This window comes from Onychostruthus taczanowskii, unplaced genomic scaffold (genome assembly GCF_017590055.1).
Source record: "Onychostruthus taczanowskii isolate IOZ18803 unplaced genomic scaffold, ASM1759005v1 scaffold5, whole genome shotgun sequence".
Taxonomy (NCBI): Eukaryota; Metazoa; Chordata; class Aves; order Passeriformes; family Passeridae; genus Onychostruthus; species Onychostruthus taczanowskii.
In genome coordinates, this window is record NW_024502568.1 from 11,527,095 (window position 1) to 11,543,402 (window position 16,308).

Below are 16,308 nucleotides of genomic sequence, written 5' to 3' on the forward strand. Positions count from 1 at the left end.
TGCAGGGCCCTGGGACCAGGGCCACAGGACTTTTCTTGCTTTGAAGCTCAGCTGGCACAAGAAGTTGTCTGCAGCCATCCTGTCGAAGCCATGGCCAAAAACAACAGGGTGAAGACTTTGGAAAGAGCCACCCATGCACAGTGTCACTGATTTAAACTGGGGACCTGGCTGGCCCAGGGCTTGAGAACAGCTTTTATGCAGGTCAGAGGCTGAGATCCTGTGCACCACTGTGGGGATCAGAGACCTCTACTGCTTGGTGCTGCCTGCTCAGCCCAGATGTAGACAAGCTTCAGCATCAGGGTGGCATTTCCAACAGGGACCATTTTCCTGTGGTCCTTTTCACAGGAGACTCTGATGTGTGGGTTGGTTTTGCTCTCCTCCCTGTGGTTTTAATTTTTTTCTCTGTTTTGATGGTCAGAGGGGCAAAGCTAATTCCCATCTCATATAAAACAATGAATTAGTCTCAATAACAAGAGGCTAAATGTACTTTTTATACTGTGGTGTATGATAAGCTATTTATAAATTTCATATCACTGCTGGATCATAGTCAGAGTTTAAAATAAAGTTTTAATTTAACCATAGCTTTCCAGTGCTGACAGATATGATAAATATTTTTTTTCTATAAAACCTAATTTCAGCAGTGTTTTGCAAAAATCATTAGAAGCTAAAGATAATTTCTGTGGGGTGTTTTGCTTTGTTTTTCTCCATGTTCCAGTGTTTAGTTTAATGTTACATTCCATTACAGAAAAAAAAATTGTATCTGTGGTAATTTATTCTGCAAGACCTCTGCTTAAGAGATGGAAGGATTTTCCTTGAGAAGACCCATGGAATGAGGTGTCAGCTCATTTAACAGAGGCCTTGGGGCAGTTGCGGCACCTCTCTGAGGTAGAACCAGCCCTCAGGGCACTGCTGCAAAGCCCACTGGCAATTTCACAGCGATTGAGCAAACCTTGGTGTCTCAGGTGTCCCCACAGGAGAGCCAAGAGGGCACAGGGGAGCAGGTTTCATGTCTGGAAGGTGAGTTTGAAACACAAGTCCTCCATCTACAGGAGGGTTGCATTCCTGTTTCGTCCACCGATGAGCTGAGTCCCTTCAAAATTTTTCTGGCTCCTCTCCAGCTTTCCTGCTTCCCATGTAAACAGCTTTGAGGAAGATGTCTCTTTCTGCAATCAATCATTTTCATTCTGCAGTAAATAGCTCTTACATCAGCTACCATTGTATTGTTGGTGTAAAAGCAGAACAACAGAGCCCTACCATGTTGTGAGGTGAGTGGGTCAGATACTGTGCTGGAACAACAAAAACACAGGGAATGTTGAGCAGGGAAAAAAGCTTGTTTTTAAAGTGTTTTAAAGGTGCTGTCTGTCTTCTCAGCCCTGCGGTTTACAGCCCATACTTCTCACGCTGCCTGCCTGACAGACAAACAAGAGATGAAGCTATTTGGAGAGCAAGTCTGTGCTCTGCAGACATGAAAACCCTGACACTTGTATCTATATGGGCTGGCCTTTGTCTGTGAGGAGCTTTCAGGAGCTGAAAATACCCAGGAAAGGGGCATGGAGAAGTGGAGAGAGGTCTTCTTCTGGTGAGCTGCCATGTCACTCAGGCTGCCTTCATGGTGATACCCAGGGGACATCACTGATGCAGCCAGCTGCGATAATCCTTTCAGTGGGAACAGGTGCTGGGGAATAATCCTGCTGTTTTTCTTGGTTATGGTTCTCTCCAGTCACTAAGACAGAGCAAACAGGATTATCACAGCAGCGACTCAGGAGGTGAAGGTTTTGGTGCTGCGTGCCTGGGGCTCTGGTGACATTTATTTCCCAGGGAGGTGCTGGCTCTGCAGAGCAGCCTGTCCTGCTGGGGGCAGCCAGGTGGGCTGGGCTGGCTGCTCCCGAGGCTCTCACTCAGACTGGGTCTCAGGGATGAGGGCTGAATCCCAGATGGAAAGCTGCTGCTCTCTACAGCTCTCCCAGGAAGATGCCTTCCCCAGAAACCCAGACAATGTGGGATGGAGACTGCCCAGCATTGTCCCAAAACCTAGCAGGAGCTGGGGGATGACAAGGGGTGACAGCTCTACCTGGGCTGCCAGATTTTCTCTAGCCTGGAAGGTTTGAGGCACTACAGACACCCTGGGGGCTCACAGTGACCCAGCTTCTCCTGACCCTGTGAAACTTCTGTGCCTGAAGCTGTAAGAGCAGGCTCATGCCTCTAGCAGACTTGAATGTATTGCCAGGTTTTGTTTTAAATCCCTGCAGGGCTGCACTCATCCATCCCCTCTCATCCCAGCTCCACTGCTTTAGACCAGCCTGCACCCTGGTGACTGTCCTCGCCTTGCAAAGCCAATGCCTCTCTGCTCCCATTTCACCACCTTTTGCCCTGCTGATAACAACCTCTGACCCCCCCTATGATTCCCCTCTCCTCCAGTGGAGGAAGGGCACGTGAGGTTCTTGGAATCAGCCTTCACAGCCTCTGTGCACAAACACCTGCTCCCCACTGCTGCTTTGTTCCAGGACTTCCCTGACCCCTGATTTCAGTATCAGCACAGCAACTGATCTTGGCTTCATGGTTCTATGCCAATCTGGGCCCAAGGCTATTTTAAGTGGAAAATGCAAAATAAACATATGTGTAAGCGTATAGACACTGAACTGCATGAGGAGGAGCCAGGGACGTGCAGGGCTGTCAAAGCTCCAGCTTGCAGTTGTGCTGATAAGGCAGTTTCCAAGAAATTGCCCAGCCCTTAAATTCTAGAAGCTCTCTCTTCCCAGGTCAACAACCTTCTATGGACTGAATCCTGGTGTCACTCTACAAGCAAACACAGGCCAGATGGCACAAAAAAGAGACCCTGAGCTTTTAAGAAGGGGTCCAGGCACCCTCTGGCATAGGAAACCAAAACACACAATGAGAAGCACGTTGGTAACTCTGGTAGCTTGGGAAAGCACAAGAAAATATGCTTCAACTTCACTCTTCTTTAGCCAAGCCTCCTCCTTGCCTGAGAGGGGATGAAGGTGGTGTTAGCTGAGCTGCTGCTTCCCTGTGCCAGCAGTGGGCTGCACTGCTGCCACACTTGGGCTCCCCCCCAGGTCCCCCCTCTTCTGGAGGAGCACTCCTTCAGCTCTGCACCCAGGCTGCTCCAGCACCTGCTCCCCTGCAGCTCCACGCCCTGCTTTTGGCCAGCCTTAACTTCAGACAGGAGCAAAGGCTCCTTGGAGAGCAGATTTCCCACAGCATCCCACAGCTCCATTAGCAAAAATGTTCAGTGTGGCTCCAGTGTGAACACAGGCAGGGCTGACTGGACCCAGTTTTTTGGCTCCTTCATTTCGCAGGGATATTTTAAAATATCTTATGCAGGTTCATGTTGAGGTGAACATTCTATGTGTGGAGACACAAGGTTTGACTCCCTTTCAGAAGATTGATTTATTATGTTATATATTATACTAAAACACTACATTAAAACTATACTAAAAGAATAGAGAGAAAAGAAAGATTAGAAGGCTACAAATAACAAGAATGCATAACAAAATCTTGTGACTGCTCACAGCCCCGGCACAGGTGGCTGTGATTGGTCATCAATTGAAAACAATCCACATGGACCAATGGAAGATGCACCTGTTGCATTCTACAGCAGCAGATAGTTATTGTTTACATTTCTCTCCTGAGGCTCCCAGCTCCTCAGGAGGGGAAAAATCCTAGGAAAGGATTTTTAATAAAATAGCATAGCTACAGGTGCAGGAGTTGACACAACAGAGCATGCACCGTGTTAGAGTCTGTCCAGCTTGTGTGCAAACACCACTAGTCCCCTTTTCAAACTCTTAGCAGTTGTTTCATAAACACAAAGTACTTCACTTAATTTCCAAACCACGTGGTTTCCTCAGCAGGGCCGGTGGTGCAGGACAGGGCACCAGCCCCAGGGCTGGCAGCAGAGCCAGGCAGAGGCCACCAGCTGCTGGGCCCTCCTTGGGGAGTGCTGCTCAGCCCCTCTGCACGGTGCCACTTGCTGCCTGGCAGGAGCACTGTGTGCAGGCACAAAGCCCTCTGGCCAGCCCTGTGTCACTGGCAGCTTCACATGTCAGCCCTGTGAACAGGGAGGATGCTTAGTCAGTAGCTTTGGGCACCTGACCTGTTTCTTGCTCATTTTAGGTCTTCCAGAGTCTGTTTCTCTTCCTTGCTGACCCCACAGAACAGGGTCATCTTTCTGAGCTGAGGCAAATCGCTAAAATTTTGCTGAATTGGGGAACCTGTTATTTCCCCATTGAAACTTGCTCCTGCCAAAACCCAAAATTATTTTTCCAGCAGTCCGTAGAAAGGGGAATAAAATTCATGTGTATGGGATGGGCACATGGCTGAGTTTGTGTGGGATCCCATGCTTGCACAGGGAGTCTGGAAAGTCTTCATGGGAAACACCCTTGCATGTTCAGGGCTGTCCATGGGAGATGGTGGCAGCGTGTGGCCTCGGCTCTGCCGTGCAGTGTCACCCTGCAGTGCCACCCTGCAGTGCCACCATGCAGTGTCACCATGCACTGTGACCTGCAGTGTCACCTACAGTGTCACCATGCAGTGTCACCTACAATGTCACCGTGCAGTGTAACTGTGCAGTGTCACCCTGCAGTATCACCATGTAGTGTCACCTGCAGTGTCACTGTGCAGTGACACCCTGCAGTGTCATCCTGCAGTGCCACCCTGCAGTGTCACTGTGCACTGTCACCTGCAGTGTCACCCTGCAGTGTCACTGTGCAGGCAGCACTCACGAGCAGCCAGGTCAGGTCACAGAGCTGCTGCATTTGTGGGGGGCAGAGCCTGGCTGGACAATCCAGGATACCCAGGTCGTGTTTGTCCCACTCAGATGAGTTCTTTAGCTGGCCCTGATCCTGCAGCCTTGAGGTTAAGGGACTTGGCACCTTTTCTGGATGGGCACTTTGTGGATCTTGCAGTGCTGAACTCTCAGTGCTGCCAGCTTCTCCAAGGGGCTCATGATGTTGCAGCATGTGCTTTTCTGGGGCAGAGACTCTGGTTTTGCACCAAGCTCACTGAATGCTATTGACACAGTTTCTTGATCGAGCCTTTTTTGTTTGAGCTGCTCTGCCAAGCTGCCCTGAGCCTTGACAGTGCATGCTGACTTGCACCTACAATGCATCAGGCTTCATCTTCCCAGTCAGTCAGGCTCTGGGAAAGTCACTGGACGGACTCCAGTGGCTTCGAAATACAAGTTGACTCATGCCCCATGAGATCAAAACAAAATGTCTCTGCATATGAAAAAATATTATGGAAACTGTATCATTCATGCACAAAAGCCTCACTTCAAGATTATCATATAAAATACATAATATTGTAAATGGAAAGAAAAAATTACACAAGGCCTGGTGTGCATGAAAATTATTGGCATGTGAAAATGTCTCTTCCCATAAACACAGCTGCAGTCTGCTACACAAGCAGGCATCCAAAATGGGGAATCTTAGTCCCTTTCTGCTCTTCTTCAAAACTGTCCCTTTCTGCAGGAGTAATTTCTAGACTAATCCCTTGCATTGTCAAGAGTAAATGGTTAGGATGGAGTGACGATGATGAGGCAGATGGTAGGTGTTTCCTATCATCATAGGAGCTCACAGATACAGCAGCAGCAGCTGAGAGCGCTGCCTGGGACAGGGTTGGTGCTCAGAGCACCCCACGGCCAGGCTGCAGCGCTTGGCCCCTCAGCTCTTTGTGGGAGGTCTGAGTCTGGGGTCAAATCCTGCCCCACTGGAGCTGGCCAGGATGTGGCCATGGTGCTCAGCAGTGCAGATTCCCTGTGATTTCCTCAGCCCACACCTGCAGCTTGATCACATTCCAGCAAGAGCTGAGTGCCATGGTCCAGGGAGCAGGATTTAGCATATCACCTTGAGGAAATGAGCAGAGGATGGTTCTGCAGGCACAGCAAAAGTAACTCCGAGGGGGAAAAATGAATTAATGTGGATATTAACCAGCAATTTGTCATACAGCCTCTAGAGTTAGCTTCTGATGATGTGAAGTGTGCTGTGAAAAGCAGTGGATGCTTCTGTACCTCCTCTGGCTTCTCTGAAGCTCTTCAGCCCTGGGAGCAGGTGGACACCGCCAAGCCTGTTCACTGCCAGCAAAGGGAGAAGGCCAGGCTGCAGCGCTTGGCCCCTCAGCTCTTTGTGGGAGGTCTGAGTCTGGGGTCAAATCCTGCCCCACTGGAGCTGGCCAGGATGTGGCCATGGTGCTCAGCAGTGCAGATTCCCTGTGATTTCCTCAGCCCACACCTGCAGCTTGATCACATTCCAGCAAGAGCTGAGTGCCATGGTCCAGGGAGCAGGATTTAGCATATCACCTTGAGGAAACGAGCAGAGGCACAGCAAAAGTAACTCTGAGGGGAAAAAATGAATTAATGTGGATATTAACCAGCAATTTGTCATACAGCCTCTAGAGTTAGCTTCTGATGATGTGAAGTGTGCTGTGAAAAGCAGTGGATGCTTCTGTACCTCCTCTGGCTTCTCTGAAGCTCTTCAGCCCTGGGAGCAGGTGGACACCGCCAAGCCTGCTCACTGCCCAGCAAAGGGAGAAGCCAGGATGAGCACTACAGCTGCTGCTGCTGTCCCACCTCTGTCCAGGGGCATGGGGCAGCCTGCAGCTCAGCCTTTCCCTCTGTGCCATGCTTCCCTCCCTGGGTGGGAGCAGCAGGAGCTGGCTGAGGGCACTGCAGAGGTGCTGCCTGTCCCCTCCTGGGGTGGACCTGACACACTTCCCATTTATCACTCTGCAATGCCTCAGCGTCCCCTCCCTGTGACACCCCTGTGCCAGAAGGATCCCACCACACACCCTCCAGCAGCTGGGCCTGAATGTAAACACACTCAAGATTCCAACAGCCCAGAGAGCCAAGTGAAATGGCCCACCTGGACCTTTTGTCCACTATTGCCACCAGGTGACCCATTTTCTCCCCAGAGCACGTGCAGCTCAGCACAGCTGGCCACATGTGCAAGCCATCACCGACCCCATGCTTACAGAGAAGAGCTGTGGGATGGCTGATGGACTTCTGGCTCTCATGGTCTCCTGCCTCAGCATTATGGGGTGACTGTGGAACGTTCCTCAGCTAACTGGGCTGTACTGGTTCCCTGCTGGAGCGGGGAACTGGCTGACTGACCCCCAGCTGACATCAGGAGACATCCAGCTGCGATGACTAAACTCTTCTTACATTCCAGAGCTCCGACAAATAAATGTTTCTTGAAAATAGCGGGTGTTTTGTTTTGGGAAATGAGCAAACCATCTTCCTGGCTGCTGGTGTGCAGAGGGCAGAGCCTCACAAGGACCTGCAGGGCACCAAGCAGTAACAGGAGCATCTTGCCTGCCCATGCTCCCAGCTCGCCTCTCCTCCTTTGATGGGTTTGGAATGAGCTCTGGAGGTCTAACTGCCGAGAGTAATGATGTGTGAAAGCTCACTTTCATTTTTCACTCTACTTTTTTGGAAGGTGGAACATTTTAGAGTTGACAGTACCATGCTAAAGCCATATGAGGCAAGTAACTATTTTTAACCAGATCGGAGACTATCTGAGAGTCTACTGCTGAATCATTTCAAACAAGGAAGAAATCATGGGATCCAAATGTAGGTGTGGGAGGGATGGGGGGGGAAGGCTTTTATCATACACTTCTCCCAATAACTGTCCAACTGCTTCAAAACTTAAGACCACTTAACTGAAAATGCCTGTGGGGTCACTTCAAGCAGCGGCTGCATTTTACAAAATGCTCAAAATGCTCTTGCCCTGAGAGAGAGGCAGATCCTCAGGTTGGAGCAGCTTGAGAGGCTCCCCATGCTCACCAACCCCCTTTGCATCCTGCACCATGCTCTGAGCTGTGCCAAATGGGAGAAGACACTTGCCCATCTTGGCTCTGCCTTTCTCCGGGCTCCCATTACCAGGTACCTGATGGGTGCAATGTGCTTAGCCCTTCTGGGGCCACAGCCTGGGGTGAGAGGAGAAGGGGTGGTCCCAGCCCTGCTCTGGATGCCCTTCCACTGCTTCTGCCTCCCCTGCCCATTCCAGCACAGAGGTGATGCTCCAAACAATGAGAGTTTGCCAGGTGAAATTGGCCTTGTGGATAAACTGAGGGATTTGCCTCACATTTCCTTTATCTGACACACCTCAGACTTGCAACAACAGGCCTTTCTCCCTGGCAGCCATGGACTGAGGCAGCTCCTCACTCAAGGAAAGGGAGAGCCAGGAAGTACAACTGAGTTACAGCAGCCTGGCAGGCCACGACCCAAAGGCCTGTCACTGTTTGTGAGAATTAATGCACAGCCTATTTATAGGCACCCAGAGCACAGGGGTGGCAGCCACACACATGATGTTTAGCTTTGTGCTAAGTCTGTTTAACTCCATTGCAGGTGCAGCATTGACTGCTTCCCTGCAGGAATGTGGCACTGCTTGGGCACATCATGGTGCCAAAACAAGGGCTTGGAGGAACATTTCTGCATTCAAACCCACCAAAAGCAAGACTTGGTAGTCTGCAATGTTTTCCCAGTTTGCAATGGGAAATCAAACCTGCTTCCCTGACCTAGTGTGGTACTTGGCCACTAGCCTGTCTTAGTATCATTGAAATCATGAGTGGGACACATGCCCTTAGCCCCTTTTAGACAAATCCCTTGGCTCTGATTTCCCAAAATCTGCACTGAGAACAAGTCCTCTGCACTGAGAACAAGTCAGACCCTGTCCTGGCTTTGCACTTCAGCATGGGTGGGGCAGAGTGAGCAGAGATGACACCAAGGCATTGTGAAGTCCTGTGTCTGCTTGTCACACAACAAAACACAGCTTCTTATTTTGTGGAGACAGAAAAGTTCAAATTAACTTTCTCTTCCAAGCCATCAGTATCATCTACAGAAGGAATCTTGCACATTAAGAGTACTTTTAGCTCCCAGCTCAGTGGCACCTCAAATGAGGAGCATATTGGCCACAGTAGGTAGGTTGCAGCTCTCTCCAGCATCTGCTGCACTGCAGGTGCCTCTGCAAACATCCTAAATGTGAGCTATGAGACCAGGTGGGCATTCTGGCTGCAAGGACTCAAGCAAATTTAGCAAAAGGAGTGAGATACATCCCCTTTAAAAGGGGTCAGGGTCAGTGTCTTCAGCATGGAGAGTGGAGTTGAGGATAAATGGTATAGAAACTCAATGTTTTTAAGAGCAGTTGTGAAGTGAGAGGGACACAGCAGGGTCTGCTGCCACCTCCAAACCCCTCTGCTCAGCTCCCAGGGCACTGCACACCCCGGCTCCACCCTGGCTGTTCACTGCTGTCACTGCAGCTGTCACCTTGTGGCTTGGCTCTCACTCTGCAGTGACAGCAGTGGGCAGCAAGGCTTGCATTGCTCCCTGTGATGTCAAGTGCAGCGCAAGCTGCTGAGCTCACGTGTGGGCTTGGAGAGAAGGCTTGCATCTCCCACGGCCTTCACTTGGGATCCCCATCCATGGAGAAGCTCTGAACTTCCCTTCCAGACCTGCTGTCCTTTTTTTCTGGTTGTTTCTGACCTCAGCCCCGGAGGCAGGGCTGTGGGGAGGTGATGGCTCCCTGCTCGTGTCAGCCCTGCCAGGCAGGCACAGCCCAGCCTGGTGCCACGCTGACCCGGCCTTTGGCTTGAGGAAATGCCTGGTTCAGTTTCCTGGTTCAGCTGATGTCACCAGCCTGGCATCCAGCATATTCACATACCACGTGTCCTTGTCCCATCCCTGCCCCTGCAATCTTGAGTAATGGGGACTGACACATGTTTTTTTCCAGAAAGCAATCTCTTCAGATCAAATTAATTCTGTGATTTCCAGGTGCTTCCTCCTCCGCACAACTGATGAAGACTTCCTGCAGCTAACGGCCAAGGCTGCTCCCAGCCAGGACATTCAAATTAATCTTTTGTTCTTGGGGACTTTCTGTAGCTTGGTGACTCTGGGTGCTGCTCCTTTCTCACCCACTGACCTAGGCTGCCAGTAAAGAGGCATTTTAGGGGGAAGAGGTCAGGGTGGGAAGTGGCTTGTCTGGGGGTCTGAGCCTGTGGGGAGGCTCCCCTGAAAGCTCCTTGCAGAGCCTCCCTGCAGGGCTGTCTGGGTGTGGGGTGAGGCTCTGAGTGCAGCCTGGGGTCCACCACAAAGGGCCTCAAATGACCTGCAGCTGCATCCCACTGTCTGAGGGTGAGGACAGCAGCCACCAGGAGGTCCTGAGGATGTGGTAACTGAAGGCTGTGTTTTAAGGCACCAGATAACCTCTTCTTCCCAATTTGAGGGCTTCTTGAGTAGGATGTTTGCTTTTGAGCAACACTGTGTCCTGTAGGTTCTCTGTGCGTTAAGAGGAACTGAGATTTTGATGGGAACACCTTGTGTTGTGCATCTATTTCCTCTCTCTCACTTACCAGGTGTTGAATCATGTTGCTTATGTTAAAGTCCTACATACAGATGAAGCTGTGAAGCATGAACAATAAATGCTACTCATCAGTAAATACCCCAGAAGCACATCCCATTAATAAGGGGTGATGAGTGAATAATATGCCTTTTACTCCCTGACGGAGAAGTTTTTATCCACTGCATCTCAGCATAATTTAGTGTTGGATATGAGCCAGAATGTTTTTATTTTTGTGTAGATCTACATTTGCATTTTCTCATAGCTATTCTATAACCTGACTGCATTGCCAGTATACATAGTGCTGGCATCACAGCATTTTCAGACCCTGTAAAAGACATGGAGCAGAAATCTAGAGAATATACCCCACACCTGTGTGCTGCCTGCAGTGCAACCACCAGGATTTATCTTACAGGTACAACCCGTCCTGACACAGATCTCAAAGATCCATTGGTAAAGTGTATTTCTTCTTTTTTAAAAAAAAACGTTAAGCATTTCTTTATTCAGCTTTTTATTTGAGCAAGAGGCCATGTTCTGGTGCTGAGCTGCAGCTTTCTTACCTTGCCTTCCTCGTCAGGCAGGTCTGTCCTAGTAGGGTTTTTAAATGTGTTGGATTTTAAACTAACCAGTTTAAAATGTACAAACCTAAACATGAAGTCTTCATGGTTACTGCAGTATTACCCCTAATGGAAAGGCCTGGTTGATGCTTTCAGTAGGGTCAAATCCCTCTTCTTAATTCTGGTTTTACTTGTGCCTGCACTTGTGCCCTTGCCTGAGCTGGGAGGTCGACACCCCTGTTACACAAGCGAATGTCGTCGCTGTTTTCCTTCTTGATTGTTCTGCGTGTAATTTGGATTCCACGAGCGGCGCTCAGCTTATGTCATTGCATCACTTTAATGGTGTTTTTCTTGGCTGCAGGTTTGATTTTCTTGGCCTTGCAGTCAGGGCATCTCTGCAGACACGGACACTCGATAGCTGCACTCGCCGCTTCCCCTTCCGCGCACCTCGCGCTCGCCCTGCCAACCCAAACTGCAGAGGACTGGCTTTGCAATCCCCCCCTGCCCATTCACAATGCCAGCACACTCCTCTGCTCCTTTCTTTTTCATGTATCAGCACTTGAAAAAGTTGTTACTGTTCTACGTGAAAAGTTTTCATTATGACAGCAGTGCCTAGAAGATGCCTGCAAGGATCAGGAAGAATTTGTTCTGCACAGGCAAAACCCAACATTCCTGGTTGTCAAGTGCTTCTGCTCTAACCTTCACATGGGAGAGCAAAGGGATAAGGACAGGAAAATAGGATCATCAGGAAAGGATGATGCGGTGTTACCCATCATGATAGATGCATATGCTTGGCATCACTCATTTTCAAACCTTTGTCAGCAGCTGTGCTAAGGATTTTCAGAGGAACTTGGAAGGATGTCTAGATACCTTTGAGTGGTCACATTTTCTTGTCCTTTTCTGGATGCACATCTTCCCAACAGAATGAGTTTAGGATTATATTTTTTCCCTGGGCTGTTTAGCAAAGCCATTCCTTATTCCTGATAGTTCTGCCTTCAAGGTATCTGCAGCAACACAGGTATCCTAAAACAGTAGTGCAGAGCTCTTGTTGAATTCATGTAAATCCTCATGTTTTGTATTCCCAGTACTGTTATAACACAATTTGCCCATGTGCGAGCTGACAGTCAAATCATACATGTATGTTTTTCCAGTTGAGAGTTGTGTTTTCTTATATATTACCAATTATATTTCTTGTCTGTGCTGCTTGTAAAACAAAAACAAAGCAATCAGCTCTCCACAAAACAACCTCTTTCTTCTCTAAACCCATCAAAAATTAGAATCTGCATCTTCCTGTCATCTCCCCCTGCCCATGCATTTCTATTTCTGTGCTCTCTGCCCAGGGATGGTCCTGCAGTGCTGTGTCCTGCTTCTTGGAGGAAACACAATGTCAGGGATCAGGAAGCTGAGTGAGGTCTGGACAGGCTGGGGTCCCTGGCTGCACACAGGCAGTGAAGTCCCAGAACCATGGAGAGGAAGGAGGGAAAGGGAAAACTGATGGGGCTGTGAGCTGACACACAGACCAGAACAGGCAGATGCTTCCCAAAAGGAACCTCCAAAGTAAATACAGTTGTGCGAGCCATTCCTGTGCCACATTTCCAAAGAGAGACTTTTCTGTTTCGCATGTAGCCACTCAGAAGTGCATGTTTGGATGCCCCAGGGTTGAACAAAGAGAAGCTAAGATCATGCTGTCAGCTGCACTCCAGATCTGGGCACGCAGCACCCTGAGCTCATTCTGCAGAGGAGAAGGAAAGCCATGACACTCCAAAAGCAACTAGGGTTTGCTCCTGTGCCAGGATGGCCTTTCTAAAAAAACAATTTTTCTTTCTCCAGATCCCTCAGTCTTTAACCAGCTAGCCAGTGTCCTTCCTCTCCCCTGTATGTTGATTTTAGGCCTTTTCTGGGGGCAAGCAGCATCCCTGAGGAGAAGGACTTGGGGGTGCTGGTGGATGAGAAGCTCAGCATGAGCTGGCAGCATGAGCTGGCAGCCCAGAAAGCCAATCATGTCCTGGGCTGCATCTAAAGGAGACTGGCCAGCAGGTCAGGTTCTCCCCCTCTGCTCCACTCTGGTGAGACCCCACCTGGAATGCTGCATCCACCTCTGGGGACCAGCAGAAGAGGGATAAGGACATGTTGGAGAAAGTTCAGAGAAGGACAACAAAGATACTCAGAGGGCTGGAGCACCCTGCTATGAAAACAGGTGGAGAAAGTAGGGATTATTCAGCCTGGATAAGAGAAGACTCCAGGGAGAACTTGGAGCACTTTCCAGCACCTAAAGGAGCTACAAGAGAGACAAAGGCTTCTTATAAATGTTAGTAGGGATAGGACAAGGGGGAATGGCTTCAAAGTGAAAGAGGGCAGGTTTTGGTAGATATTAGGAAGGAATTTTTTACTGTGAGGTTGGTGAGGCACTGGCACAAGCTGAGCAGAGAAGTTGTGGATGCCCCATCCATGGAAGTGTTCAAGACCAGGCTGCATGGGGCTTGGAGCAACCTGGTCTAGTGGAAGGTGTCCCCATGGCAGTGGGCTTGGAAATAGATGGCTTTTAAAGTCCTTTCCAATCAAATGATCCTGTGATTCTGTGATATGAGGGATCAGAGCCCCAGCTGACCTCCCTGGCAGCTGTGTCTGCTCCTCACCAGCCACAAGGCATCCACACAGAGGGTGGTGGCCAGACAGGAGCTACTGCTCCATGCTGACAGGGCATCAGTGCAGGAGCCTGTGAGTCTGCTCTGAATCATCCTCTGGAAGGGTTTCAGTTCCTTGCTCTCTGATCCAAGGCTGCTGTCTTGGCAGGGGCCTCCTGCCAGCAGTCAGTGGCAAACTCACTGCTTTGGTTGGTTGGTGTTTTTCCAGTGTCTGCTCTGATACACAATTAATGAAACGTAAGTACCTCCATTTATTGCTCCCTAGAGAATCCCTTGGATTGCAAGTCCTGGCCTTTGGGGACATTTCTATTGTTTCAGCTGCCACCAAAGCCAAGGGAAGCCAAACCACACTCTCTTCAGTGTGATGGCAGGGAGCTCACCTGCCACTGTGCCCTGGCATTGCTTGTGGTTGCCTGAACATTGACTTTAATGAGAGACACTCCACAGTGGCTCTAGCATTACAAGGTGACTACTACCTGTGAGGTCTGGGCTCTGTCACCAACCCAAGCAAGGTCAAATCACTTTGAAATAGTTGACTGATCTTTCAGCATCAACAAGCAACCTTGGAAAACTGCAAGGAAATTCTGAGAGAGGGAAATATTTTGACATAATTGAGGTAAACAAAAAAAAGCAATCTGCAAGCCTTGTTCTACAGGCCTGCTGCCAAATCTCTTTTCCAAGGGCTTCACCTGCCTGAGGAGCAAAGGTGACTCCATCCACCCTGTGTTTGGTGGTTTAGAGGTGTGCCTGTATTTTTGAAGTGCCTGTATGGCAGTCGTGCCCTGCTGGCAGGAGACCTTGATGCACTTGGTTTTGGGGTTGGACAGCCCAAGAAAGACCACGAGGGCTCCCAAGCAGTGTCCAAGGTCACAGGTACCTGGATTGATGGCTGCTCTCTTTAGCAGGTTGGTTTATGCAGCAGAGATTTTCCTCTGCCAGTCCTTGCTGATAGAAAACACCTGCTTGGCACTAGCTGGATCTTTCTAGATCCCAGAAATGCCTGATTAAAGCCAAGCAAAACAAGGGGCTGTGGATTCTGTGGGAGGTTTTACCTGGAGCTGTGGATGGGTTTCACTGCCAGCTGTCCTGCCTCGCTCAAGGCACTCTGGCTGCACAGCACAGGGGATGTGGGAGCTGTGCAACCACCCCAGACAACCTGCAGGTCACAGAGCAGCATTGCCAGGGAAAACAAATATCCTTGTTTGCCTCAAAAGGCTGAGCCATTACCTGCAGTGCACCAGGAGCTGCTTGGACAGCTTTGGGAGCAGGTGGGCAGGCAAAGACCTCACTGTGGGACAGTCCTGTCCCTGTGCCAGCCACCCCCAGGGCTTTGAGCCAGCTCTGGGTCAAAGCAGACACGTGGCAAGGGCAAGGGACCACGGGAAGGGACCAGGGAAAGGGACCAGGGAAAGGGCATCACAATCACAGCATTTTCAGACCCTGTAAAAGACATGGAGCAGAAATCTAGAGAATATACCCCACACCTGTGTGCTGCCTGCAGTGCAACCACCAGGATTTATCTTACAGGTACAACCCGTCCTGACACAGATCTCAAAGATCCATTGGTAAAGTGTATTTCTTCTTTTTTAAAAAAAAACGTTAAGCATTTCTTTATTCAGCTTTTTATTTGAGCAAGAGGCCATGTTCTGGTGCTGAGCTGCAGCTTTCTTACCTTGCCTTCCTCGTCAGGCAGGTCTGTCCTAGTAGGGTTTTTAAATGTGTTGGATTTTAAACTAACCAGTTTAAAATGTACAAACCTAAACATGAAGTCTTCATGGTTACTGCAGTATTACCCCTAATGGAAAGGCCTGGTTGATGCTTTCAGTAGGGTCAAATCCCTCTTCTTAATTCTGGTTTTACTTGTGCCTGCACTTGTGCCCTTGCCTGAGCTGGGAGGTCGACACCCCTGTTACACAAGCGAATGTCGTCGCTGTTTTCCTTCTTGATTGTTCTGCGTGTAATTTGGATTCCACGAGCGGCGCTCAGCTTATGTCATTGCATCACTTTAATGGTGTTTTTCTTGGCTGCAGGTTTGATTTTCTTGGCCTTGCAGTCAGGGCATCTCTGCAGACACGGACACTCGATAGCTGCACTCGCCGCTTCCCCTTCCGCGCACCTCGCGCTCGCCCTGCCAACCCAAACTGCAGAGGACTGGCTTTGCAATCCCCCCCTGCCCATTCACAATGCCAGCACACTCCTCTGCTCCTTTCTTTTTCATGTATCAGCACTTGAAAAAGTTGTTACTGTTCTACGTGAAAAGTTTTCATTATGACAGCAGTGCCTAGAAGATGCCTGCAAGGATCAGGAAGAATTTGTTCTGCACAGGCAAAACCCAACATTCCTGGTTGTCAAGTGCTTCTGCTCTAACCTTCACATGGGAGAGCAAAGGGATAAGGACAGGAAAATAGGATCATCAGGAAAGGATGATGCGGTGTTACCCATCATGATAGATGCATATGCTTGGCATCACTCATTTTCAAACCTTTGTCAGCAGCTGTGCTAAGGATTTTCAGAGGAACTTGGAAGGATGTCTAGATACCTTTGAGTGGTCACATTTTCTTGTCCTTTTCTGGATGCACATCTTCCCAACAGAATGAGTTTAGGATTATATTTTTTCCCTGGGCTGTTTAGCAAAGCCATTCCTTATTCCTGATAGTTCTGCCTTCAAGGTATCTGCAGCAACACAGGTAACCTAAAACAGTAGTGCAGAGCTCTTGTTGAATTCATATAAATCCTCATGTTTTGTATTCCCAGTACTGT